The sequence below is a fragment of the Chelonoidis abingdonii genome, chromosome 2 (genome assembly GCF_003597395.2).
Source record: "Chelonoidis abingdonii isolate Lonesome George chromosome 2, CheloAbing_2.0, whole genome shotgun sequence".
NCBI classification, from domain to species: domain Eukaryota; kingdom Metazoa; phylum Chordata; order Testudines; family Testudinidae; genus Chelonoidis; species Chelonoidis abingdonii.
Window position 1 is genome coordinate 9,203,311 of NC_133770.1, and position 26,610 is coordinate 9,229,920.

The 26,610-nt window shown below is 47.3% G+C and overlaps 1 protein-coding gene across 2 annotated transcripts in view; it reads left to right on the forward strand.

The window, feature by feature from the left end:
* The window catches only part of GJC2 (gap junction protein gamma 2), a 133,268-nt gene that overhangs the window by 24,215 nt on the left and 82,443 nt on the right, over positions 1 to 26,610 (forward strand). For both annotated transcript variants that reach the window (XM_032803466.2, XM_032803482.2), the window contains one exon: positions 24,031 to 24,132. The gene's annotated coding sequence lies outside the window, so the exon portion shown is untranslated. The remainder of the gene's footprint in view (positions 1 to 24,030; positions 24,133 to 26,610) is intronic.

Consider the following 26,610-nt stretch of genomic DNA (forward strand, 5'->3'; position numbering starts at 1 on the left):
TGGAGCTCTGCTGAGATGGCCAACAGGGGCATCCTGTGGGCACTTGTTCCTTGTGAACTAGACTGAAATGACTCAGCCCATTTCTTGTAGGGTACCAAAAACCTATGGATGGTAACTGCCTTCAGCATAGCTAGCAACTTGTCAGACTAGACCCCATTATCAACCCCTCCCCAAGCCATCCAGACTCCTTGCCAGCTTTTTGTTTGTTTGCTGAGGACACTTGCCACTCTCCTGTTGTGGGCTGTCTGAGTGAGGAGGCTCCAATGGAGCCCATCACGGTGATGGCTCCAGCACGCGCTCTCATTCAGCAGGGACAAAAGGCTGCTCCATGCTGCCTGTACAGCTGTCTTTCTGTAACCTCTCCGTGACCCTCTGTCACCCAACCCGGTTACAACAAATACATGGTGAGCTGTGTCCACCCCACAGTCTTTCTGCCTCGTGATTGTGTGTTTTCATGCTCAGCTTGGCTGCTGAAGGGTGGCTGTGCCAGTGCATTGTGGGAAAAGCTGGGCAGCTCTCCCATAGTGCACTAGCAGCAGACAGAGAGCCTGGAGCCAGCAGCATGTGTGGCAGGTAGGGGTGCATACGCACGAGAGCCGTGCTACTCTGACCTCAGGGGTTCAGGAGCCAAATTAGCAATCAGATTACCCAAAAGAGCCAGAGAAGTGTGAATGGATTGAAGATATAGCACTATAGTGAATGAAACAATCACACAATGTTTTAATATCACATGCTGCGCAGATCTGCAGAAGAGGCATCAAAGAGCCACTTGGGATGCGTCAGCCTCAGCGTGAGTATCACAGCTCTAGCGTCTCCAGTTGCACAGAGGAAGGAGGATCTTTCAACCTGATGCCATGGGCACAGCCAGAGGAGCCTGCTCATGTGGCAAAGAGCCACGTGCCAGCTTACAGAAAGGTACTCATGTCCCAGCCTAGGCCTCTAGCAGGGGTGAGGCACGGCTGGCAGCTGTGGTTACTAGCAAAGGGACCGTTCCTAAGTGGAAAGGCTCCCCCGATTCCAGTGGGTTTCAAATCAGATGCCATATGTGGTGTGTGGCGGTACGCTGTGCCTGGAGCCAGCCGGGCCGCTGACCAGTTAGAACGGTAGCTCAGAGTTGTGGCATGACCAGGCTGGCAGTGCCCTGTCCCGTACAGCAGTTGTGTTTCCTGTTAGTGCTGCGGGTAGCCAAAGTGCCTCTGACCTTCGCCCAGCAGGACACCAATCTATAAGTCAGAGAGAAGCCCAGCCACGGCAGAGCCTGAAACAGCCTTTCCTGGTGGGCAGAGAGGAAGCGGGCTTTGCTGAATGCTTCTCTGGATATTTTCTACTCTGTCGGTGAGCCCAGATGGGTCTCCCTGGTTCCCCGACGCCATGCGATAAGCTGCCAGCAGCAGATGGTTACCATGACTAAATGCTGTATTGAAATTCTGCTCACCATGCCCTCTCGCTGATATCTGGCCAAGGATTGATCACTGCGTAAGTGCAGGGGCCTATGCTTGCCCCAGGGCTGAGTGCTGTTCATGCTCCCTGCCCACTCAGCTCAGCAGAGCCTGGGGGAACAGGGGAAGGAGGCAGTGAATCTCCCTGCTGTGTGATTGGCTTTAGTTCTGCTCCTCCGTCCCTGTCTGCCCTGCAGGGAGTGAGCGCGTGTCATGCAGGGTGGACCATCCGCTATCCTGGCTCCCCCTGCGACATGTGAATGGTCACTGGTAAGCAATGACTTGGAGGAACGTTCCTGCTCTTCAGGGCAGAGAGCCAGATTCTCCAGATAGCGTGTCCAGATTCCCTTAGTCACAGGGGATCAATCTGAGATGGAGCCCCATAACAGTTCACTGACTGTGCAGTAGCTTTGGTTTATTGCCTGTGGCTGCTTTTCAGCAGCTATTCTCCCTGGTTTCTGTGGTAATCTAGCCTCCCAGTCCCAGACCTGGACCTTAGCGTCCAAAGCCTGGTCCTGTCCCAAACCTGGACCTTAGCGTCCAAAGTTTGGGGGCTTACCTGAAACTCCCCCAAGCTCACTACCAGCTTGGGTATTTGGGCTGCCACCAGGTCAGGAATTGATGGGGCCTGATCCCCCCTTTCCTCTCTCTGGTGTCCCCAACCCTCCCTTGGGGGGACACCCAGATTCCAAATCCCTTGGATGCTAAAAGCAGGGGAGAAAATCCCTTCCCCCCTCCTTCCCAGGCTTGCCTCTTGGTCTAGCCTGTGAGTATCACGAAACCGGTTTCTCTGCTTCCCAAGAGATAAGCGTTCTCTACCCTCAGGACAATTGAGATGCAAAATGCCAACAGCTTGGCTTTGCCTTTCCCCGTGCCTGCCTTCCCGTGAGGGAGACAGGTACCTGATACAGAGGTGATTCTTTTTATCTTTCCCCGTAGCCTGCTCTTTCCCTGAAAGCAATAGGAAAATAGCCCACAGCCTGGCTTTTCCCTTCCCTTTGCCTCCCTAGGAAAAGAAACTTCCACACGTTTTAAAAGAAAAGTTTATATAAAAAAAGAAAGAAAATATAAAACAATAATCTTGCATTAAGAAACTCAATACAGGCTCTTGCTTATAAGAAAATATGAAGAAACAGTCTGATTTAAAAGATAGCCCAATTAAACCAGTCCAACCAATCCACATACATGTAAATACAACCCAAAGCTCCTCATAGCCGAATTGCTTGGGGGTTCCTTTGTACTCACAGATGTGTAGGAGACACTTGGAGATAAGATGCAGTTAGGAGGAAGCTTGTTAACTCACAGCCGAGAAAACAACAAAAGACACAGCCATCCACATCTATTCGTACAACCCAAAGCTCCTCATAGCCGAATTGCTTTGGGGGTTCCTTTGTACTCACAGACTTTTGGTATAATATTTGAAATAAGAAGGAGTTAGGAGGAAACCTTGTTTGCTCACAGCCGAGAAAACAAAAAAGACCCCGAGTATACAAATTCCCGCCCCTGACTTTAAACAATCCAATTCTCTGATTGGTCCTCTGGTCAGGTGTTTGGTTACCCTTTCCAGGTAAAAGAAACTTAACCCTTACCTTACCTATCTATTTATGACAGTTTCACTCTCTCACTCTCACACAGAGAGGGAACAGTGTACGTGATACTAGTTTTCCAGGTCTTCACTGCACAGGATAGGAGACAGCCTCTCTGTACCTGCAGCTCTCTGAGACAATGTAGCTGGCAAGCCCATGGTGATGCTTGTGAAAGCTGGCGGTGGATCAGTCTCATTGGAGTAGGGTGACCGTATGTCCCGTTTTGGCCAGAACAGTCCCTTTTTTAAGCTCTGTCCAGGCCCTCCCTGGCAAGAGCAAATGGGACAAAGGCCCATTTTGTCAAAAAAAGTGGGGTGCAGAGGAACGTGTGGGGAAGGGGGGTGAGCAGTGAAGCCAGCCCCGCACTGGTGGGAGAGGCAGGGCTCGGGACTCACCTCAGCCTCATGTGGGGGGCAGGCAGGGCTCAGGCAAGCAGCGACACCAGGCCTGCATGGGGAGGGAGAGGCAGGGCTTGGGACTCACCTCAGCCTCACGTGGGGGGCAGGCCCGGTTCAGGCAAGCAGTGACACCAGCCCTGCATGGGGAGGGAGAGGCAGGCCTCGGGTGGGCGGCTTTGGCCAGCCCTGCATGGGGAAGCGTGGGAGGGGAGGGGGGGAATCGGGCTGGCCCAACGTGGTGTCCCGTTTTACCTTTGGGAAATATGGTCATCCTACATGGGAAGCGCCCTTGGCTATGGAAGCAGAATTTGTGGAGCTGAGGATTAGGCTAGGTCTATACTATAGCAGCTGAGGAAGCCAGTCAGCCTCCCAGGGCAACTCCACGCTGCACAGGAGTTCTTGGGGAAGGGATGCCGAAGGTGCAAAGAGAGGCAAAGGAAAGAGTCTGCCCTGGTGGTTACCATGGATTTTCCAAAGACACAAGGAGTTATGGCCCAGCTCTGTCCTCTGGAGCCAGTTCTAGCATTCCATTATTCGGGAGGGACATCGGTATTTGGGGGAAAGGGGTGCCTGGACGTCATGACTTAAAAAACCACCCACCTTCCAGGAGTCCAGGGACTAGTTGTACTCCTGGAAAAATTATCCGCGTCTGAGAGTTTAAACATGTAATATTTGGCTATTGTGTCACTATTTTGCTGTGATTTATAATTTACATAAAGGATGGAGATGCTACAGTCTGCTGCTGTTCCACTGCTTAACGCTGGATAACTTTGTACAGATTCTGGCCTTTCTGGCAATAATTTGGAGCCCCTTGAAGATGATTTTTGGGGGGGGGGGGGGAATGTCCTCTTTGCCCTTCCCAGTAACACTACCTCTTTTGTGCTTTCCTCTTTTGTGCACCAGGCCACTGGTAGTGTTGCCAAATACACATAGCCATAGGCATTAAGGCCAGAAGAAACACTGTGATTATCTCATCTGATTTCCTGCTTAACATAGGCCAGGGAATTTCTCCCAGCGGTTCCTGTATTGAGTCCATATGTGGAGTTCTGTTAGCCTGCGCTTAGCCTTCCATGTGATTCTATGCAGGAGCAAGGACACATGGTATTATGAAAATGGAGCAACGGCGGTGAGGTCAAAATCTCCTGAATCTCAAGACCCAGAAAACTTGAGTGAGGAACAAGGGATGATCATGCAGCTCTGGTTCTTGGCCAACCTTCATCTGTGAAAGATAGAACTATCAACCATTTGCTGTATGTAGGAGCTGATGCGATAAGGCCAAGAGGTATAGCATCACTAAGAAAGGTCTATGGATGTATTCTCCTGTAAATCTATAGGCTTAAAAAGCTCAGAAGAGGAGGAGATGGAACTAAGTAGCGTATTCTGCTTGAAGCAGATCATGTGGCAATTTTATATGCCCTTGGTTCATTATGTAGACAGGGCGTAGTTGGACTGGTTTGTTATGATCTCTGGAGTTTCAGAATTGCCAGACTAATGCTAGGATTGGTTATAAATGTTTGTATTGGCTTGCTCGGCGTCGGCATCAATTACAATGGACTTTCTAGGAAAGTTGATTATTTAGATGTTGTTGACTTTTAAATAAAGACCACTAGGAGATGGTGTCAGATAGTGTAAATAGATACAATACGCTGCTTTTGGGGTTCTCTTGTGTGCCAAAATGTACATTGCAATAATACGTATGGGTCAACATTCTCAAACTATGATGTAGTTACAGTACCACTCAAAAGCTCCGTCAGAACTGGGGCCCATTGGGCTAGGAGCTGGACAGACACAAGTAGACGTGGTTCCTGCCCTGAAGATCTTGCAATAACATAAATCTATATTTAGACACCTAAATAAAAGGCCTAATTTCCATAGATTCTGACCACTTGTGCCTCCTGCTGAAGTAAATCAAAGCAATTATGTCTGGGGGCTAAATAGTCAAGCTGGTCAAAAATTGACAATTATTTTTTTGCTGCAGATTCTGAAGGAAATTGTTTTTCACCTGACATTTATCAGTTCCGGCACTTTTGAGTGTTTGATTTTGCAACCTTAATGTTCTTTTACCATGGAGATCCCCGAACTTTTCAGGATCATGCCCCCCTTCTTACCCCTGTCCACACACGCCCCCTCCCCCCCTTGGAGCTGAGGCTGGGAACAGGGCTTCAGCTCCTGGGGAGGTGGGGGATGTCATAAGGTATAATTCCCAAATCTGAACCTTAGCGTCCCAAAATTTGGGTACCTGCATGAATCCTCTAAGCTTAATTACCAGCTTAGATCCTGTAGGGCTGCCACCAACCAGGAATTCCAGTGCCTGGTACACTCTGGTCTCCCCAGAACCTTCCCTGGGGACCCCAAGACTCAGATGCCTTGAGTCTCACAACAAAGGGAAATAACCCACTTTCCCAGTTCCCGCCTCTTTAACCTCCTCCCAGGCTTCCCCTCCCTGAGTTACCCTGGAAGATTACTGTACTTAAACTCCTGAAATTACAAAACAGAGAGGACAATTCACCTTCGCCCCTTCTTCCTTTCCCCCTTCCCAATCTTTGCTCTGGAGAGAACAGTAATCCTAGGGCACAGGAGATTCCTACCCCTCTTGAGCCTCAACTAGAAAAGAAAATCAAACAGGTCTTAAAAAGAAGCTTTAATAAAGAAAAAGAAAAGACATAAAAATCTTTTCTGTAATCAAGAGATGAAAATATTACAGGGTCTGTTAACTATTAAAATGAAAAAATAAAAAGCCTTATTCAGAAAAAATACTACAATTTAAACATTTCCAGCAAACTACACACTTGCAATACAGAAAACAATGTAAAAACCATATTGTTTTCTCCTATCTGTACTTACAACTTTGGAAACAGAAGATTAGAGAGCCTGGAGATAGTGTGATCACCCTCAGAGCCTAGAGAGCACACAGACACAGAACAAAGGACCTACACCCAAAACTTCCCTCCCTTGAGATTTGAAAGTATCTTGTTTCCTGATTGGTCCTCTGGTCAGGTGTTGTTTGTTACCCCTTTCCAGGTGAAAGAGACATTAACCCTTAGCTATCTGTTTATGACAGGGGTCATGGACAGGGGCAAGGGGGCCACAGCTGGGGACAGGTCTAGGGTCAGGAGTGGGGCCGGGAACAGAGCTGGGGCCAGAGGTCGAGGCTGGGAGTGGAGCTGGGGCCAGGCCATGGTTGGCGGTCGAGACGGGCCGGAGCAGAACTGGGGCTGGGGGGTACTCCTTCCCTGTCCCCCGTGGGTGCTGGCCTGGGCCTTTCCATGCCCCCCCCCAAAGTTCATCCATGCCTTCTTGGGGGGCTCACCCCACTGTTTGAGGACCTCTATTTTAATGTGTGTGTGTGTGTGTGTGTAATAGCCTCCAAAAAGACTATGTTAAAAGAATGTTCAGGTTTGTAAAGTCCCGCACTCAGAAGTTAGGATTTCCCAGACTTACTGTGCAACTGAAACCAAGGTGTTACAATGGGAAGTGTTGGGCAAACTTACTTTATAGATGTGCAGGTAGCGACAGCTATAATATTTAGATTATCTGAGTTCATGAGGAATCTTCTTATTCTCAGCTGATTTACTCCTTGATTACCTGGAGAATGTTGACTTCCTCTCTTGTCTCCAAAAGGAAAATGAAGTGGGAGTTTTTTGTTGGTTTTCTCTGTGTGCTTGTCTGAGGAAAGTGCACTGTTTTCATTGCGGAAATTGGTTTTTTTGACCAGCCCTGCAGCTGAAACAGGGGTGTAGTATCGAGTTGAAATGGCAAGTAAATAGTGTTCACAGAGGAGAAGTGCCACTGAATATTACATTGAATATTTAGGCCCTGATCTAAGCCATTGAAGAGTCTTAGATCAAGCTCGGAGTGTGCCACTGAACAAGAGAGAGATGTTTCCTCAAACACCTGGGAATTGTGAAAGACTTCTCATGAGAAAGTGACCAGAAAAAATAATGCCTGATGCTGGAAGGGGAGACACAGGAGGCATCAAAGTTAAACTATGTAGCAATCAAATGAAGAATGGATGCTGATGAGACACAAATGCATGAGATCAAACCCAGACACAGCATGTAACCCTACCTTGGGCAGATCTTGCACACCTCTGACAAATACGTGAAGGGGGCCTGTCTCTGTTTTACAGTAGTGTAACTTGCCATGCCACTGAAGTCTCATTGATTTGGATAGAGCCTTGGTTTGTGTAACCCTTCTGCCAAGTGGAGTCGGCCGCAACCAAGGGCGCATTCAATATCTAGGGGTTCCTTTTCAACAATACAACACAGAACAGGCTTGAGCCCCCACCCAGTAACCTGGGGAAATCACACACCACCCCTGGGCACCTCGGAGAGGCAATACTGCCCCACTCGCAAGCACAGAGTTTGAGTGTAGAAAAGAAACTTTTAATGAAAGGAGAGAAGTCACTTGACATTAATTTAGGGAAAATTCTGCAAGCGTGATTCATAAACCTAAAACCGTGAGCAGGACACCCACCCCAGAGTATGAGGGGCAGAGTCTTCTGCCTCGTGTTCCTGAGTTCTATAACCAAAAGTTCCTTTACTGTGCCCCTCTCTGGTCCCTCACAACACCCCACACACAGTGGTTGTCCTTAGTCAGTGAGGACCCAGGGTTAGAGGTAAATCTGTGTGAGTTCACCTCCCACCTGAGGAAGAAAACACCTGGCTTACTCTGCCATCTATGCACTTGCTCTGGCTGGCCACCCTGCTAGTTGCTGTTCCTCTCTGCCGGCCACCCTGCCAGCCGCTGCTTCTTGCAGCCTGGCTGCCCTGCCAGCTGCTGTTCCTCGCTGCTTCCCACCAGCTGACTGCTCACCCCTTTTGCTGGTCGCTCCCACCAGCCACCCATCAGTCAGTCACCTCCTAGTGCCACCTGCCTCTCTGCTGTGACCTCTGTAAGTCAGTCTCTTAGTGATTTTTAGCTCTCAGCAGGCTGGGAGAAACACTGCCCCACCACAAGTACTTAACATAACAAGAAAGTTCTTAGTAAAACCTGTTTAGCTCCATCTTTGAACAATGGGGAGGAACAGGCTAAACCAGACTCCTTAGCGGGAGTCCACACCTCCCAGCTGGGATACAGTCCTTACCCCTCTTACTTTCGCGGGGGGGGGGGGGGGGAGGGCTGGCATTTGAGCTTGTGGCTTAACGAGAACCTTTCAGCTGTGGGTGACTCCCTCACTGAGGACAAGTTAAGCACAATTCTGCTTCCCTTTACTCATACAATAAAGATAAGAACATTGATAACAGCATTTCACTACCCCTGCCTTCAGTACTAAAGTGATTTGTAACCCACTGCCAGCCAAAGCTGATCACTTTAAGCAACACAGCGCTTTATTTGCTGGATATCTAAGCAGAGTAGGTGTGTTCATGTAAATACAGTTTGCTCCTGAAGTCTCTCCACCTCCCAGTTAGGTATCAGAGGAGAGTTCATTCAGACCCTGCTTACATCTGCATTTGAGTTACAGACACCTGTTACTGTGTCTGCTCAAATCTGGGAATAATTCTGTTTACTGCTGAAGGGCTAACGGAGCACAAGCACCCCAAGATATTTCTGGGACAACCCATAGTACGAGAACACAAGGGCAGCTATTTGCTACTCTAAGGATAAGGGACATGGTTTTGAATCTCAGACACCACCATGAAGTGCCAACTGGTCAGCATTTTATTGGTAGCTGCCATATAGACCCAGTGAGTTCAGCTTTGACTGCAGTCCCTAAAAGGGACAAGACACCGGAAGCTCAGCCTGTGTTCCCCCTAACAATAGTCATGTTGTTGGACTGGCAGGTTAGGCCTGAACCTCAGGGTGCAGATGTGCAGCACATCCAGGCTTCCGTGACTCCCTTTGTCTGGCACTTGTCTGCACCTTTGTAAATGCTGCAGCTGGCCATGAGCTGTCTGCAGTTCAGATTCTCTGCAGCAGTAACTGGTACGGCAGGACGTCTGTGAGATCAGGAACGAAAAAACCCTTGAGTTGATTTCCCTCCCCCTCTCTCCCAGGGACACAAAGAGAACGAGGAGCAGGATGTTTTGCTGGTGTTTAATTTCCCTCTACGTCCAACCCAGGTCATCTCTGAGAAATGTGGGGTTAAAAAGCAGTCAGGTCAGGGAGCATCCACTACCCGGTTTGACAGGACCAAAAGCCAGGACCTTCCTTAAGAGCAGCGACTCTTCCTTTTCACGCTGTTTGCTTGGCTGTGGACTTTTCATGGATTTCTAAGGACACAGGGGACCATTAGATCATCTAGTCTGGCGTCCTGTATCTCTAAGGCCATTACATATCAGCCCGTTACCCCTGTATTGGGCCTGATAGCTGGTGTTTGACTAACACACATCTTGATGGGGTTTATCCTCAGCACAAGTATTCTAAGAGACTCTATGTCACAATACTAAATAATGCTGCCAGCTGGAGACCCCAATTCTAGTTCCCGTTCTGTGCCTGGTTCTCCACTTCCACTCTGTGTATCTAGCCCACAGAACATAGCAATGTAGGACTGGAAGGGACCTCGAGAGGTTGGCTAGTTCATCCCCTCACACTGAGGCTAGATCATCTGTGACAGGTGTCCATCTAATAGTGATGGTGTACGTAGCGTCTACACTGAAACAATACAGCAGCTGTGCCGCTGTGGCATTTTAAGTGTAGACAAGCCCTTAGTGACTTGCCCAAGGGAAGACTGATGGAGCAGAAGATTGAACCTGGGTTTCTTAAGTCCCAAGCTAGCACCCTCACCAGTTGACTCCTCTCCCTCTCTGCAAGCAGTGGCAGATTAGGCCCATGAGGCCATGCCCATAGGGCTGTGCCCAAGGGCCTCAGCCAGTTGGGGCCCTCCAACAGGTTGGAACTCTGGCCTCGCCCCCCGCTCCTCCTCTCCCTCCCCCTGGGGTCTTGCCACCCTCTTTCCTCTTGAAGCCCTGCCCTCTGGCTAGGCCAGAGGGGAGCTGTGGTAGGGTGAGCACTGAGCATATTCCTCCTTAATAAAGCTGCCCCCCCCCACAACGAGCCCCTCTCTTTTCCCCTCCTTCCTGTGTGGAGCTGGGCCCCTTGGCCCCTCTCCTTCCTGTGCGGAGCCGGGCCCCTCAGTCTCTCTCCTTCCTCCTCCCTCCCACATGGAACTGTGCCCCTCGGTCCCTCTCCTTTCCCCTGCCCCGCGCAGAGCCAGGCCCCTCGGTTCCTCTCCTTCCCTCTCCCTCCTGCATGAAGCTGCCCCCCAAACCCCTCTTGTTCCCCCTCTCTCCTGTGCAGAGCTGTCTCCCCCGATCCCTTCTCCTTCCCTCCCCCTCTTGTGCGGCTCATGCGTGGAGCTGGGTCCCCCCAACCCCTCTCCTGCCCCCCATTTTACACACGGGAGCAATGAAACACACGGAGGTTAAGTGAATTGCCTACAGTCAAGCACAAAGGAATCAGGTATCATTGCTAGTTAGAGAACTCAAGAGTCCTGACTCCCAGTCTCCAACACTTGCTAGTAGACAACACTCATGTCTCAGCTCCTACAATATTTGGCCCTTAGGCAGAGATCTCTCACATAACGTTGTATTATGTGTACAGGCCGCTGCAGCTGTTCACCCTCACTCACCTGAAACTACAGACTCCTAAACTACTGCCAGAACCAGTATTTCAAAACCAAACAATTTATTGACAAGATGAAACTTTAAGACAGCCACATTTTTAGTGCATTGAACCATTTATTTTCATTCATATTTATTTCTATGCCTCCTGGGCAGCTATGGGGAGCCCTGGACCCTCCACCTGCTCTGGGTGAGGAGCCGGGGTGCCCGAGACCAGCCCATGGCCTATGTCCCTGCCCTCCAGGGCACGTCATCCAGGACAGGTGGAGGGTTCAGGGCTCCCCACAACAGCCCCAGCTCCCTGGGCAGCTCTTACCACAGTCTGACTTCCGGCCAGGCCAGGAGGCAGGGCCATGGGGGGGAAGAGAGGAGCAAGGCCCTGTGCTGAGGGTGTGGGGGTCTCCCTGATGTTCTTTGTGCTAAGGACCCCAATAAATCTTATCCGCCTCTCTCTCCAAGCTGCCATCATCTGCTAATCTAAAGTTTCTATTGAGTCCTGATGCAGGCAAAACTCCCACTGAATTCATGGAGTTTACAGCAGTGTAAATGAGGGCAGGATGGGACCTTGACTTCGGTGGAGTTTTCATAAGAGGCTGAGTAAAGCTCTCAGGATTGGGTCAGTACATTTGTGTTTTCCAGCTTCGGCTGTGTCTGTTTTGGGGACACATTTCAAATCAATGGGAGTTTTCCCCTCAGTTCAGGATTGAGCCCGTCATGTGGATTTAATGTTATTTATTTTTGGCAGTGGTGGAAAACCTAGTAATCTTGATTAGCAGGCAGTGCTGTACCAAATTGATCTAGGCCCCCCATGGCGACTACCCCTAGCTGCCAGGCCCTTCACCAGATAATTAAAGTTCATTTGCAGTTTCTTTCACAGCCTGGCATGTGCTGTATCTACCAGCTGTGCAGCGGCTCGAATCAGGACACTGTTTTTAATACTATTTGTTTATTTAGGAAGTATTTATAGGGTTACAAATCTTTGCCGTGTGTATATCAGCAACAAAAGAGTCATTACAACAGTGAGGTTTTGTTTAAAGACATTATACAATAATACAGCCGTCATCTCTCTGTTTAACATGGTGTTACCCTGTTACAGTATGAGCGTCATTACAACAGCCATGACGTGAACTCTCTAATTATTCATATTTACCAGGCCAGGCATGTGTAGCTAATGCTAATATTCACAACAATTGGACGGGTGTGCTGCTTTGCTTGTTTGCAGGTGAATATTCTCTGTCTGAGTGTTGAATAAATGAGATACAAGGTAAGCGAGGTAATTATTGGACCAGAATCTGTTAGTCGAAGGTGCAAGCTTTCAAGCTACTCAGAGCTCTTCTTCAGATCTGGGGAAGAAAGCAGAGTGTCTGAGGGCTTGCCTACACTTCAGTGGCACAGCTGCATAGCTGAAATGCTTCAGTGTAGACATTACCTGCACCGAGGAGAGGGATTCTCTCATTAGTGTACGTATTCCATCTCTCCAACAGGCGGTAGCTATATCGACAGGAGAATTCTTCCATCTTCCAGGGGTTAGGTCAGTTTAACTGCATTGCTCAGAGGTGTTGATTTTTCACACCCCTGAGCGATGTAACTAGACTCACTAAATTTCCTAGTGAGGACTAGGCCTTAGATCAGATTAACTACGCCGCTTAGGGGTATGGATTTTTCACACTCTTGAGCAACGTAGTGATGCTGACCTAATTTCCTAGTGTACACAAGTCTTGAGATAAATACAGGTTGGGACAGATTGTTAAGCAGAAGGGGTAACGTGAGAGATGTTCACTTGAAATGAAGTGGGTAAATGGGGGTTAGATTGTTATGCATAAAGGGTCTGAAGTGGTCAGTTAAAGGTAGCAGGCTATGGGGCACATTACAAATTGTAATAAAAGCAGTGTCTCTGTTATGTCCATGGCAGAGCTATACATTTAACTTCCCAGGCTTGCCTTCTCTGAAGGTGTTATGCAGGTAGGACAAGTATGGAAAGATCAGATATGGAGTGATCACTTTGTGAAAAATATCAGGGGTTAGCTGTGTTAGTCTGTGTCCACAAAAACAATGAGGAGTCCGGTGGCACCTTAAAGACTAACAGATTTATTTGGGCATAAGCTTTTGTGGGTAAAAACCCCACTTCTTCAGATGCAAGTGAGGTTTTTTACCCACAAAAGCTTATGCCCAAATAAATCTTAGGCCACGTCTACACTACAGGATAATATCGAATTAGCTAAAATCGGTTTTATAAAACTGATATTATAAATTCGATTTCATGCGGCCACACTAGGCACAGTAATTCGGCGTTGTGCGTCCATGGTCCGAGGCTAACGTCGATTTCTGAAGCGTTGCATTGTGGGTAGCTCTTCCGTAGCTATCCATAGTTCCCGCAGTCTCCCCGCCCCTTGGAATTCTGGTTGAATCATTATTGTCGCGGGTGGTTCTGGTAAATGTCGTCAGTCATTCCTTCCTCGGGAAAACATCAGCTGACAATCCTTTCGCGCCATTTTTCCCTGGATTGCCCTGGCAGACGCCATAGCACGGCAACCATGGAGCCCGTTCAGCTTTTTTTTTTCCTGCACCGTATGTGTACTGGATGCCGCGGACAGAGAGGCGATACTCCAGCGCTACACAGCAGCATTCACTTGCTTTTGCATGATAGCAGAGATGGTTACCAGTCGTTCTGTACCGTCTACTGCTGGAGTAAACTGGCAATGAAATGACGGTTATCTCTCCCCCTCTGTACTGTCCGCTGCTATCATGAGTGCCCCTGGCTGAAATCGGCCGGGGCGCAACGCAAAAGCAAAATTGGGATTGACTCCCCGAGTCAATCCCTCCTTATGGTTTCTAAAAAATAGAGTCAGTCCTGCCTAGAATAAGGGCAAGTGTATTAGAGGACCAGTGTACAGAGAGAGCACAGCTGCTCCGTGTCAGTATTCACAGGGGGTGCCCCTGCAACAACCCCACCCGTTGCTTCCCTTCTCCCCCAACCTTCCTGGGCTACCGTGGCAGTGTCCTGCCCATTTGTGTCATGAAGTAATAAAGAATGCAGGAATAAGAAACACTGATTAGTGACATAAAATGAGGGGAGAGGCAGCCTCCCGGCCGCGATGATAGTCCAGGCAGGATATTAAGCGGTGTGGGGGAGAGGAGCCCAGCATGCTGCTGCTATGACAGTCCAGGCAGTACAGAATCTTTTCTTTACACAGGAAAGGGGGGGCTGATTGAAGCTCAGCCCCCAGTTGCTATGATGAAGACGGTTACTAGCCGTTCTGTCCTATCTACTGGAGTGACCAGGAATCATTCCATTTTTACCCAGGCGCCCCCCATATTCAGTTAAAAAAGCATTGGAGCACTCAGGGGTTCATGAGGACGAGTTACCAGTCTATTGCACCGTCTACCACTGGGGAGGGGAGAGGAGCGGATACTGCTCTTCACTGCTGCAGCATCGCGTCTACCAGCAGCATTCAGTACACATAGGGTGACATTGAAAGAAGTCAAGAAATGATTTCTTTCCCTTTTCTTTCACGTGGTGGGGGGGGGAAAGAAACTGAGGAGCTATTCCCTGAACCACGCCAGACACTGTGTTTGAACCTACAGACATTGGGAGCTCAGCCAAGAATGCAAATACTTTTCAGAGACTGCTGTGGACTGTGGGATAGCTGGAGTCCTCAGTACCCCCTCCCTCCCTCCATGAGCGTCCATTTGATTCTTTGGCTTTCCGTTACACTTGTCATGCAGCGCTGTGTAGCCTGGAGATTTTTATTGTGCATCCATGGTCCGAGGCTAACGTCGATTTCTGAAGCGTTGCATTTGGGGTAGCTCTTCCGATAGCTGTTCCTAGTTCCCGCAGTTCCCCCGCCACTTGGAAATTCTGGGTTGAATCATTATTGTCGCGGGGTGGTCTGGTAAATGTCATCATTCATCCTTTCCTCCGGAGCAAAACGATCAGGTGACAATCCTTTCGCCGCCATTTTCCCTGGATGTGCCCTGGCCAGAGCCCAGAGTGGTCAGTGGTGCACTGTGGGATACTGCCCGGAGGCCAATAACGTCGATTTCCGTCCACACTAACTGTAATCCGATATGTTAATATCGAATTTAGCGCTACTCCTCTCGTTGGGGAGGAGTACAGAAATCGATTTAAAAAGCCCTTTAGATCGATATAAAGGGCGTTGTAGTGTGGATGGGTACAGCGTTAAATCGATTTAACGCTCTTCAAATCGATTTAAACGCATAGTGTAGACCAGGCCTTAGTCTTTAAGGTGCCACCGGACTCGTTGTTGTTTTTGTGAAAAGTGTTTATCCACAAACAATCTGGTGTTTTTGTTATTGATCTTTTTTCTACAAACAACATATTGAATAAATGGTAACCAAATAGCTAAGCATGTATTGGTCCTCTGTCTATTTTGCTGGGTATCTTTTTGGTGGCGGGCCACATCTATAAAGCTGCTTGGTGGCAAAATAAGTCAACAGCACTGTTCACAGTGGCTAAGTCCCATTACTGTGTTATTTCACTGTGTAGAAGGGGATCATTTTAAAGCTCTCCAGAGTGCGCACTGGGGACTTTTCCCTTTGGCCAGGAGTGTGATCTAACATATTTTATTGATTTGATATTGGATTGCTAATTATATTGTGACATGGCAGGCTGCCCTGAAGAGGCCAGCAAGCAATTATACTTCCAGTGATCTGACCCCGTGCGTACGCACTGATTTATTTAAATGTTCGGCAGACATGACCTTCGCTTGTATTTGGGTTTCTCCAGTGCTGTGTGGGCAGGGACGGCTTGGCTTATGCTAGTGGTGTCTGTGAATGAAAAGTGACATGAGCTGTAATTCATTCACATGGCAGCCACATCTTGAACGTTTGTCTGGAAGGAGCATGTCCATGGTTGGAAACGGTGGTTCACCTCGCAGATCCTGGTGGATCTGCTGGATGGCAGGACTATCCACCCCATGGCCCTGGACCAGCCTTGATGTTACTTCCTTCCTGTCGTCTCCCCTTCCTAGGCAGCACGGCTCTAGTGTATTATTGGCAGCTCCCCTGCTCTTATAGGAGGTCCCACAGGGCAGGATGGGCCGGAGGTAAAGGTGATGCAACCTCATGGCACAGTGTATGTCACCTCTGGCTCCATCTTTGTGCATTGGGGGGAGGGATAGCTCAGTGGTTTGAGCATTGGCCTGTTAAACCCAGGGTTGTGAGTTCCATCCTTGAGGGGCCATTTAGGGAACTGGAGTAAAAATCTGTCTGGGGATTGGTCCTGCTTAGAGCAGGGGGTTGGACTAGGTGACTTTCTGAGGTCCCTTCCAACCCTAATCTTCTATGATCCTGTGACATTGCACTCCATATGATTTTATAAAAATATGCTAATAAGTGTGAATATAATGTAACTGGGGTATGCTTCATGCAAAAGGTCTCTTGTAAGGTATCATTATAAAGCTTATAAATTACTTGCAAGCCTTTCTGTGAGCCAGGCCAGGAAGAATGAAGGCTTGGGGTCTCACAGGACTTGTGACCATGTCACCTGGTACTGGAATCCATCTTAAACCTGGGGCTGTTCCATTTAGAAGGAGGGGTTGGGACCCAGAGAGACAAAAGATTCACGCCTTGTGCCAAAGCTATAAAAGGGGGTGGAACAGAAGAAAAGAGGCTTCAGTTATGAGACATCCCCTAGCAACCACCTGAGCTGGAACAAGGACTGTACCAGGGGAAAGGATTGATCCCAGACTAGGAAGGAGTCTAGTCTGTGAAAGAAGCTTATTGGAACATCTCTGAGGGTGAGATTTATCTGTAATCAGTTTCTTAATGCATTAGGTTTAGACTTGTGTGGTTTAGTTTTATTTTGCTTGGTAACTTACTTTGTTCTGTCTGTTATTACTTGGAACCACTTAAATCCTACTTGTTATACTTAATAAAATCACTAGTTTATTAATTAACCCAGAGTAAGCAATTAATTCCTGGGGGAGCAAATAGCTGTGCATATCTCTCTATCAGTGTTATAGAGGGCAGACAATTTATGAGTATACCCTGTATAAGCTTTATACAGAGTAAAAGGGATTTATTTGGGATTTGAATCCCATTGGGAACTGGGTATCGGGTGCTAGAGACAGAAGCACTTCTTAAGCTGTTTCCAGTTAAAGCCTGCAGCTTTGGGGGACGTGGCTCAGACCTGGGTCTGTGTTTGCAGGAGGCCAGCACGTCTGGCTCAACACGACAGAGTACTGAAGTCCCAAGCTGGTAGGGAAAAAGGGCTCAGAAGTAGCCTCAGCACATCAAGTGGCAGTTCCAAGGGGGTCTCTGTGACTGAACCCTTCACGCATCTTTCCTCTCAAACAGTTCCCTAGGACTAGGAGTGGGTCCGGAGAAAAGAAGGAAGCAAATGCAGAGGTGAAAATTCCACTCCTTTCTTGTAGAAAGGTCTCCCTCAGAAAGCACTCTTCAGAAACCCCCGCTGCATCTCCACATCCAGGGAGACAACCCCAACCATGTGAAGATCTGGACTTTGTGAGTTTTGCACTGGAAAATAGGTTGTGAATGTTTATTGGCATCAACCATGTTGGCAAGCCACCATTCACGCAAAATGGATGGAAAACACTGGGTGCAAGCAATTGTGGGGTCAAGGCACCATCTGGTCAGAATCTTCCATTCATGTTAATAAAGAGATCCCTGCGCCCGCGGAGAGTAGTGCAAATAGATTACACCACCAAAGCAGGGATTTGGATCAGTGCATGACACTCCCACCCTGGCAATAGGTGTTGGCTCTGGTGATTAAACCTTGCTGACTTGCTGAAAATGACTCACTCGCTCCAGCCTGGCTGTGACAGAGGTGGGAGTGACTCTCCAGAGAGAAGATGGTGGGTTTGGGCTGAACAGTCTGGAGAGAGAGGAACCCTAGGAACAGCCAAGCCCGATGGGATGGCGCAAACTGGAATTTGTGCTGGATTGGTGCTAGTTTCTTTGTTAACATTCAAATGTCAGCCAACACTGCTATATACAGAAAACCTCCTTTGCAGGTGTTTGTCCTTCCCTGTGCATTATACATGTATTTGTTATAATCCAAGGCTATAGTCACTTTGAATGGAGGTGGTTAGTTTGTTGTTGGACATTTTTGTTTTTACAACAAAAAATCAAAACTTTCTGTGTTTTTTCTCAAAAAAACCCCAAGTTGGTTAGTCAAATTGTTTAGTAGAAAAACCAGCAGGTTTATCAAAATGTGACCAGTCCTGGAGGATATTTTGATGTGCTCCCATCTGATGCCTTGGCACTAGAATTAGCCTTTGTTAATGCTGCTCTGATCAAGACAGAAGTGGACACTTGAAATATTGTCACCCTTTTTTGACCCTGTCGGAGAAAAACTCCGTTTTCACTTTTTGGTTGGGTGCAGCAAAGTGGGAGGGAGGGAGTGCGCTAGGACACAGGGTTTCCCCCTCCTAGGCAGGGCTCTCTACAGGTAAACAATTCCAGCATTTATAGCTTTTGTTACAGATAATAATAAGCAACAGCTGCATTTTGTTTATAGATAGGCCATCTTGATACCTTCTTTTTCTCATTCTATTTAGATGCTAATCTGCATTTCACCTTATCGACACAAGGTCGCAACAACTTCTCCCACAGTTCTTTCCCATTCGCCTCACACAATCCTCATGTCTACAAATCTCACGTTATTAGCATTACGGCTGGCCTGACTCTTGCTCTCAGAGGTGACTGTTAGCATTGAAATCCCTTTCAAATCCCTGTCAGTTCTTGCTCTACTTCCACAACTCGAACAGCTAGCCAAAGTCTGGGGCCCCAACAGCTTTCCAGCTGGGAGTACAGACTGATGATGGAGCCTGGTATTTTCTTTGATGCAAGCTTGTTAACTTAGGAGAAATGTACAAAGTCCTGCTTCTCCGAATGCTGCAGGAATCAAAACAGGGGGGAACGTCTTTGCTCACAGCCTGTTTAGCCAGCACCTGACCCTGAAGTCCTTTCTTCAGCTTCTGCAGGCTCATGCACTGTGCTTGTTCAGGCTCTCCCCACATCTCTCCCAGTCTGCCTTCCTTCAACTTGTTCAGTATCTCTCTGATACTGACTTGATCCATAATAATATTTAGCCTAACCCACTGCAATATTTTAAAAAAATCAGTAGAATGGAAAGCTTGGGGTTTATTAACAGGACAGAGTCTTTCAAGCCACTGGTTCAAATTCCATCCCAAGAGAGTGATGAGCCAAGGTTGTTAACTTGTGATTGCTGTTCAGGGGTTTGTATGCACTCAGCTTAGTTGCCTCTGCCCAGTCTTCATTTAGCAGGATTCCCACTATCTCCAAAAACAGTCGCCAGCCAGCTGGCACTTACTGGAATCTCAGCTGGGAGGCCTTGGACTGATTGGACAATAGAGCAAGCTACCTTCTCACTCATAGAGGCTGTGCTTTCAGATCAGGCCTGAGGCACGCTGTTGGTAGCATACAGGGGAAGCTTGTATTGTGTCCTGGGGAGAAATGGAGGATTTCCATTGCTCTAGAACAGGAGAGTGACATGCTTCGTGCAGTGGCTGACCTGCTAATTATAACGAGGCAGGACCCTGTTTGCATCGAAATGAAGGAAACCAGAAGGGCAAACTGAGCTATGCAGTTTGCCTGAATCGCGCAGATGTGAAAAGAGACAGGTGAACAGTGCTGAGGGTAGCCAGTCTGCACCCAAATTAAAAGGCATGGTGAGAGTTCCTTGTCTCCTTGAAGCGGGGTTCACGTGGGACACGTCTTTGTGTGGAACTGTCGTTTCTCTAAGTGTTTCCTTCCATTCCCCTAGAAGAGAAACATCAGCCGCAGAGCTGCTGCGCTGGCCATTTAGAGCCCAGTCACTCACTTGGGTTCTTCTAAGGCTGTTGCTGCTCCTGCTGCTCGAGGATTAATCTGTCTTTAGACTGCAGAGCCACAGGTACGAAGCCGATCGGCCTCTGCTTAAGTGACTGAAGTGCTGATGAGACCAGAATGCTTTCAGCTGCTGGCCAGAATTTGGGCCCTGGAAGGCTGGGCTGGGACTTTGTGTGTGGGACAGGACCTGGCGCAGTGGGAGCTTTGAAGTGGGACATGGGAGAATTGAAACAGCTTTTCAGGAAGTCACGTAGCTCGTGCTGATCTGGCTGGGGATTTGCTAGGCTAAGGGAAACAAAGTGTTAAATCAGCAAAGAATCCTGTGGCACCTTATAGACTAACAGACGTTTTGGAGCATGAGCTTTCGTGGGTGAATACCCACTTCTGGGTATTCACCCACAAAAGCTCATGCTCCAAAACGTCTGTTAGTCTATAATGTGCCACAGGATTCTTTGCTGATTTTACAGATCCAGACTAACACGGCTACCCCTCTGATAAAGTGTTAAATGTTTTGGCACATGCTCAGCCTAGTCATGTTTGGTTTAGGCAGAATTTGGAGAATGGGGTGAAAAGGGCAAAAAGTAATTGCAGGGCTCCAAGAAAAAAATAGATAAGGGGAAAAGATCAAGACAGCTAAGTACGAATAAACAAACTGGACACAGCCAAAATAGATCACAAGCCCGATGCTGTCTCTGCTGACTTGGATACAGTCAAACAGATTTCCACCCTTGTACTGGACGTGCTGAGATCTGTGGTTTAAAGGGTCTTGTGTTATTGACTCTGCCTTAGAGCATGGACAGCTATTGCTGTGGGATGAGTCTGCCTGCTTGTTGAGTGGGACATTATTCACAGAGCACCTAACACTGGTGCACCATGATCTACTATGAGCACCACCAAATGGGATGCCAGGTGTTGACTTTAACCGATGAAGCCCTAAATGATTTGGGACTTGGTTTACCTTGGAGCCTGCTGCCATTGTCTGTGCCATCTGGCAGCAGTTGCAGTCAGTGGAGGTGTCAAAGCTAGAAATCCCTTGGTTTAAAAGGGCAGGATCTGTGGATAAGGGGTTCATGGCCTCTCACCCCTGAAAATTGCTTTGATCATGCAGAGCCTGCATTTGCACATGCTGCAAAGCCTGGCTTTTGAAGCAGGTGTTGAGGACTGAGCTGGGTTGATTGAGTGTGAGCTAGAAGTCCCAATGGGTTTGTGGTTAAGACGGGCAAGTTCTGTTGTCATCATGGGGCAGTCCAACGGTTGTTAACTAGCTTGTAAATGTCACATTGAATGCTGGTTTAAACCATTCTCAGTCTATTTTGTATTACGGTAGTGCCTAGATGCCCCAGATGAGACCAGGGCACCGTCGTGCTAGGTGCTGTATGTAACCTTAATAAGAAACAGCCCTGCCCCCAAGAACTTACAGTCTAAATAGACAAGACAAAGGGTGGGAGAAAGGAAGTATTCCCCATTTTACAGACGGGGAATGGAAGAGCTACAAAGGGATCTCACAGACCTGGGTGACTGGGCAACAAAATGGCAGATGAAATTCAGTGTTGACAACTGCAAAGTAATGCACATTGGAAAACATAATCCCAACTATACAGATAAAATGATAGGGTCTAAATTAGCTGTTACCACTCAAAGATCTTGGAGTCATTGTGGATAATTCTCTGAAAACATCCACTCAATGTGCAGCGACAGTCAAAAAAGCGAACAGAATGTTGGGAATCATTAAGAAGGGATAGATAATAAGGCAGAAAATATCATATTGCCTCTATATAAATCCATGGTACACCCACATCTTGAATACTGCGTGCAGATGTGGTCACCCCATCTCAGAAAAGATATATTGGAGTTGGAAAAGGTTCTGAAAAGGGCAACAGAAATGATTAGGGTATGGTACAGTTTCCATATGAGGAAAGATTAATCGCATTTGGGACTCTCTGCTCACCTCCCCTGGCCGATGGGTCCTTGCAAAGTCCTCGCTGCAGCCCCCGTGGCTGGGCTCGGGTACCTCCCTGTCTCCCCAGGAGCCCGGGTGGTTCTGTGCTCCTAACAATATGTTTTAACATAAGTGGAGCATGGTGGCAGGAGAGCCCCACAGAAAACTGACGGGGGTAGGAGGGCAAAATGGGCAGCTGCCCCGGGGCCCAGCGATTTAAAAGCACTGAAGGGCTGGCTGGGGGAGGCTAGCCCCAGCCCGCCCCTTCCAGGGATCCAGAGCTGCCCCTCCACCTTGCCCAGGGACCCAGCAATTCTGTCGGCGGCCCTGCCCGCACCCCTACTTCCTGTGCCTATGGTTCTGTCTGCCGCCCCGCGGCCTATACCCAGCTCTGGACCCACACCTGGAGTGGACAGGGGCCTGGCTTTCTTTTTCTTGGCTGGGTCCCCACTAACTCTAAATCCACCACTGAGTCCCATTGATCAGAGTTAAATATTCCTAGATTATAAAACCATCAGGGGCCATTCTGACCCTCTGCTGTAAGCACCTGCATAACACAGTATGACATTTCCCAGGGTACAATCTGGACTGTGGAACAGCTGTGTCCTCTCAACTCTCCAACCTGGGGTGCCTTTCAAACTGCTTCGCTTTGAGAGCAACCCCACTTGGTCTGTTTACACACAGCCTGTAGCATGCAAAATCACTCCTACCTGAATTATAGACTGCTTCTAGCCACCCACTCCTGAATTATATTGAAGAGTGACACCAGCAAATTCCCAGTCCCAGACATATCTCCAGAAGAGTACGTCTTGTACTGCCAGCTTTTTCCTACAGTGCAGTAAAAGCTCATAGAAAGTCCGTCGTTTCATTAACAGAAAATGATATGCACAAACTCTGTTATCTCAAATGGAAGTTCCAGACACTGGTTTAGCTAAAACAAGTTTATTAACTACAGAAAGATAGATTTTAAGTGATTACAAGTAATGAGGCATAAAAGTCAGAATTGGTTACAAAGAAGTAAAAGGTAAAATGCAAACTAATAACTAACTTTTCAAGCTAAGTGAACTTAAAGCGAAAAGGTTTTTCTCACCACAGGATCACAGCAGTCTGGCTGGATATTTCAACCAAGACCTCTCCCCCAGTTTGACAATGCTCCTTTTATCTTTCAAATGTTGTTGAAGCCATGAGTAGAGATGAGGGGAGAGAGGTGATTTGTATCCTCTGTTCCTCATTTTTACCTCTTTCCCTCCTCTCTGATAATCATCCCCAGCTGGGGTTCAGGGGACAGCAAGTCTGTCTGCCAAGGTGCAACTTTCTCACTCACACCCTTCTTCCTGCTAAAGAATGGCTGTTTAACCAGGTGATTGTCCAATTGATTTTGTTGCCACCTGGCTGAGGCATCAGATTGCTCTTTTCTCTGAGGAACTGGTTTGTGCCTACTTTTCTAAACTCGGAGCATGTCTCAGTAATGTTATACAGTAGAATCTTATAAATGTACATACAGTGTTGCCACACGTTTTACCAGAACAATAATGATCAGCAAATTATGAATTTTCAAATGATATCTCACAAGGCCTACTTTGTATACAATGTATCATAGACTTGTAAAAGTGGTGAACATAATGGTACTGTCTGTACCCTTATCTGACCATAACTTCTGTGTGAGCTAGAATGTCTTTTAAAAAAAACATCTTGAGTTAAAGACTGAGTGACAGAGAATCCACCACACCACTAGTTAAATTAATTCGATGGTTAATTACCTTCACTTAAAAACTTGCACCTTATTTCTAATCTGGAGTTGTCTAGCTGCTCTCTTCTACTGAATGGGAGTATGGGTTTCAGAATCTGACTCCTACCAAATCGGGCTAGGGCTGGGAGTGAAAAGCAGATGTCCTGTCCTTCTCCTTTGTCTTAGCTCAACAAAATGTATGTTGTGTTTTTATAACATTCTCTGCAGGTCATTTGACAGAAGTGCAAGGGGGATATTCTTTTACTGGTGTGCAGCCTTTGTCTTTTGTTATGGTGGTTTTGTAGTAGCTACCCACGAACACATACTCATGAGGTGATTTCTCTGTCAGGAAGAAGTGAATGAAGCAAGGGGCAAAACTTTTGATTGAGAAATTTGTGCTGTTCTTGGCAGTTCTGCAGATGGAACAATGAGACCCTTGAGAGTGGAATCTGAAATGATGCCTCATAGTGCTTGGTGGGGAGAGCTGCCTGCCTGAACCCAAAGAATGATGAATTGTCTGTCTTTCTTTTTTTTGTTTTTAGTACTGAAGCCACCAACAGCAGTGATTTTTTTTTCAAAGCTTTCCAGCTATGCAGTGAAGATCTGCAGCAAAGAAGCAGCTATTTTTTTCCTCTCCGTGAAAGGTAGGGAACTCCTAATAATTCTGTTAATAATATACAGCTCCTTGTGTATCTCAGGTAGGAATAAAATACGATTTTCACAGCAAGGGGGCACTTCACACTTTAACGTTTACCTTTGTGAGATCCCAAGGTATTGACCCCTATGATATTGACAAGATTGGGAAGTGTGAAACTAGGCTTACCTTCTGTTTTCCCTTATGCCAACTTTCAAAGTCCACATAATGTCTTATGTTAAAGATGAGTTTAAGCTGTAGAATTGAGACTCCAGTCTGTATTTTCAATGTCCCCAAATTTGAATCTGATATGTTGGTCCAGCCCATTAAAAAGATGAGAATGGGTGGGAACTTGATCTAGATCTGAAATAGAACTTAGGTAAGATTTTCAAAAGTGCCTGAGTAACTTAGCAGCCTAATTCCCAGTGAAACTCAAAGCTTTAACATTTTTTAACTAAAGTCTATTTCCAAAATTGAGATCTGGATCCAAATTTGGCTTTCAAACACGCCAAGCAATTTTCTATGGAAAAAGATCCTGGGAATGGCTCCCCTACCCTGTATAGTCAGTCCAGTTTCCATGGTCTTTCTCCTATGCATCAGCTGGAATGAGAAACAGAAGCAGGAAAGCTGGATTGCAAAACCACAGGGGCAGGTACCTGAAGCTATTGTTAACTCCTCTTGTTCAGTTGACTAGGCTTTATATCAATGGTGCCATTTACAAAACTAAAGGAATTTTGAAAATTTAATGCTTGTGAAAATGTCCTTTTGAAACTTGGAGGTTTCAGTAACTTTTGTTGAAGTTGAGCTGCAGAGCACAAAGAAACTGTATGTGTGTGAGAGAAAGACTCACCTGTTGTATCACATCTTTAGGACAGTAAGTTCACCGGGGCTTGGAATGTAAGCATACCTGTACCGCCCATACCACAATGGGGTCCTGGCCTGATTGAGACACTAGAGATATGTTTACAGCCTCCCAGCCCGGGTAGAGAGACCGGCACTAGCTTCACTTGTGCTAGTGCACTGAACGCAGCAATGTGGCCATTGTGGCACTAGCCACCCGAGTCCAAGCCCAACTGACCCCTGGGTCTGTGCTTGGCTGGCTAGTCTGAGCCACCACCTGTGCTGTAGCATTCCCACTGCTATTTTAGCACACTCAAGCGGAGCTAGCATGATCTCTCTCCCTGGGCTGGGAAGCTCACTGCTAGTAGCAGTGTAGACTTACCTTAGCTGCTACTGTGATATCAATATGGCATTGCCAATCCCAATCAGGAATCATGAGTCAGGCCCCCCAGAAATCATGGCATTGGTTTAAAAATCACTTGGGTTGTTTAATCATCTATTTTGGGTAGTTTGTGTTTACCTTGAGGTTTCTGAGCCTTCAGGGTGCACTTGGTTTGCATTTATAAGCTTTTCCTCACAGTCATGAGGGCTAGAAATTTACTGTTTTTAAAAACATGCATACTGAGAGTCTCATATAACCACATGATTCCAGGAGCTGAGGCTTTAAGAGAAACATTCATTCTCATGAGACCAGCAATAAAACCACGAGGTGGCAACACTATAGATGATGATAAAGACAAGGTTAGGGCATACTGGTTATATCAGTTGTTCATTCTGCATTTGTTGTAATGTCAATGTGCAGAATAATTCTACCAGCCTAGGGTTTTTTTAAAAAAAGAGAATTTCAGGTGCTCAATCACTCACTCAATGGCTTTTTGGAAATCTATTTAAAGTTCCTATCTGGCCCCCATTACTGTCATATCTGAGCATCTTACAGTCGTTAATGTGTTCATCCACAACATAGTGTGATAGGACAGTTCTGTTATCCCAGTTTTAGAAATGGGAAACCGAAGCACGATGAGGCTAAGTGACTTGCCCATTTGGTCACACAGGAAAACAGTGACAGAGCAGGAGTTGAACCAAGGTGTTCCAAGACTAATTCCCTAATCACTGGACCATCCTTCTTCTCCCAGACAAAAACCCGTTCTCTTTTCCTCTCCTCCCTTCCCCAGTTCTCCCTGGACTAAACATGGCTGCATTAGCTGTGGCTACAAAAGGGAAAAAGCAGGCATTGTCTGTGTAGACAAAAGTGTGACCTAGCTGCCTCTGCGTGTCATTAGTTACTAGGCTCCCACAATGAGTGCGCACCCTATTTTGGGCACTTTGACGTTTGCTGGCCCCAAATTGGTCTGTGTAGTGCAATGGTGGATTTGCATGTGTGGGATATGATTATGGGTGATTGTATTCCTTTGGTCTTAGCTTGTCTTGTAGCGCTGTGAAAATAAAATGAAAGGTCTCTTATGTGAGTGTTCATGCCTTGGTTGGGGAAACCCAGCATTTAGATACACAAAATGAGGTGTGCATGTGTATTTTTGCAGGTAGAACCTAGTCAATGGGCCAAAACCTATGGTTCTGTTAGTGCAGGGGTAGGCAACCTATGGCACACGTGCTGAAGGGAGTATGCGAGCTGATTTTCAGTAGCGCTCAC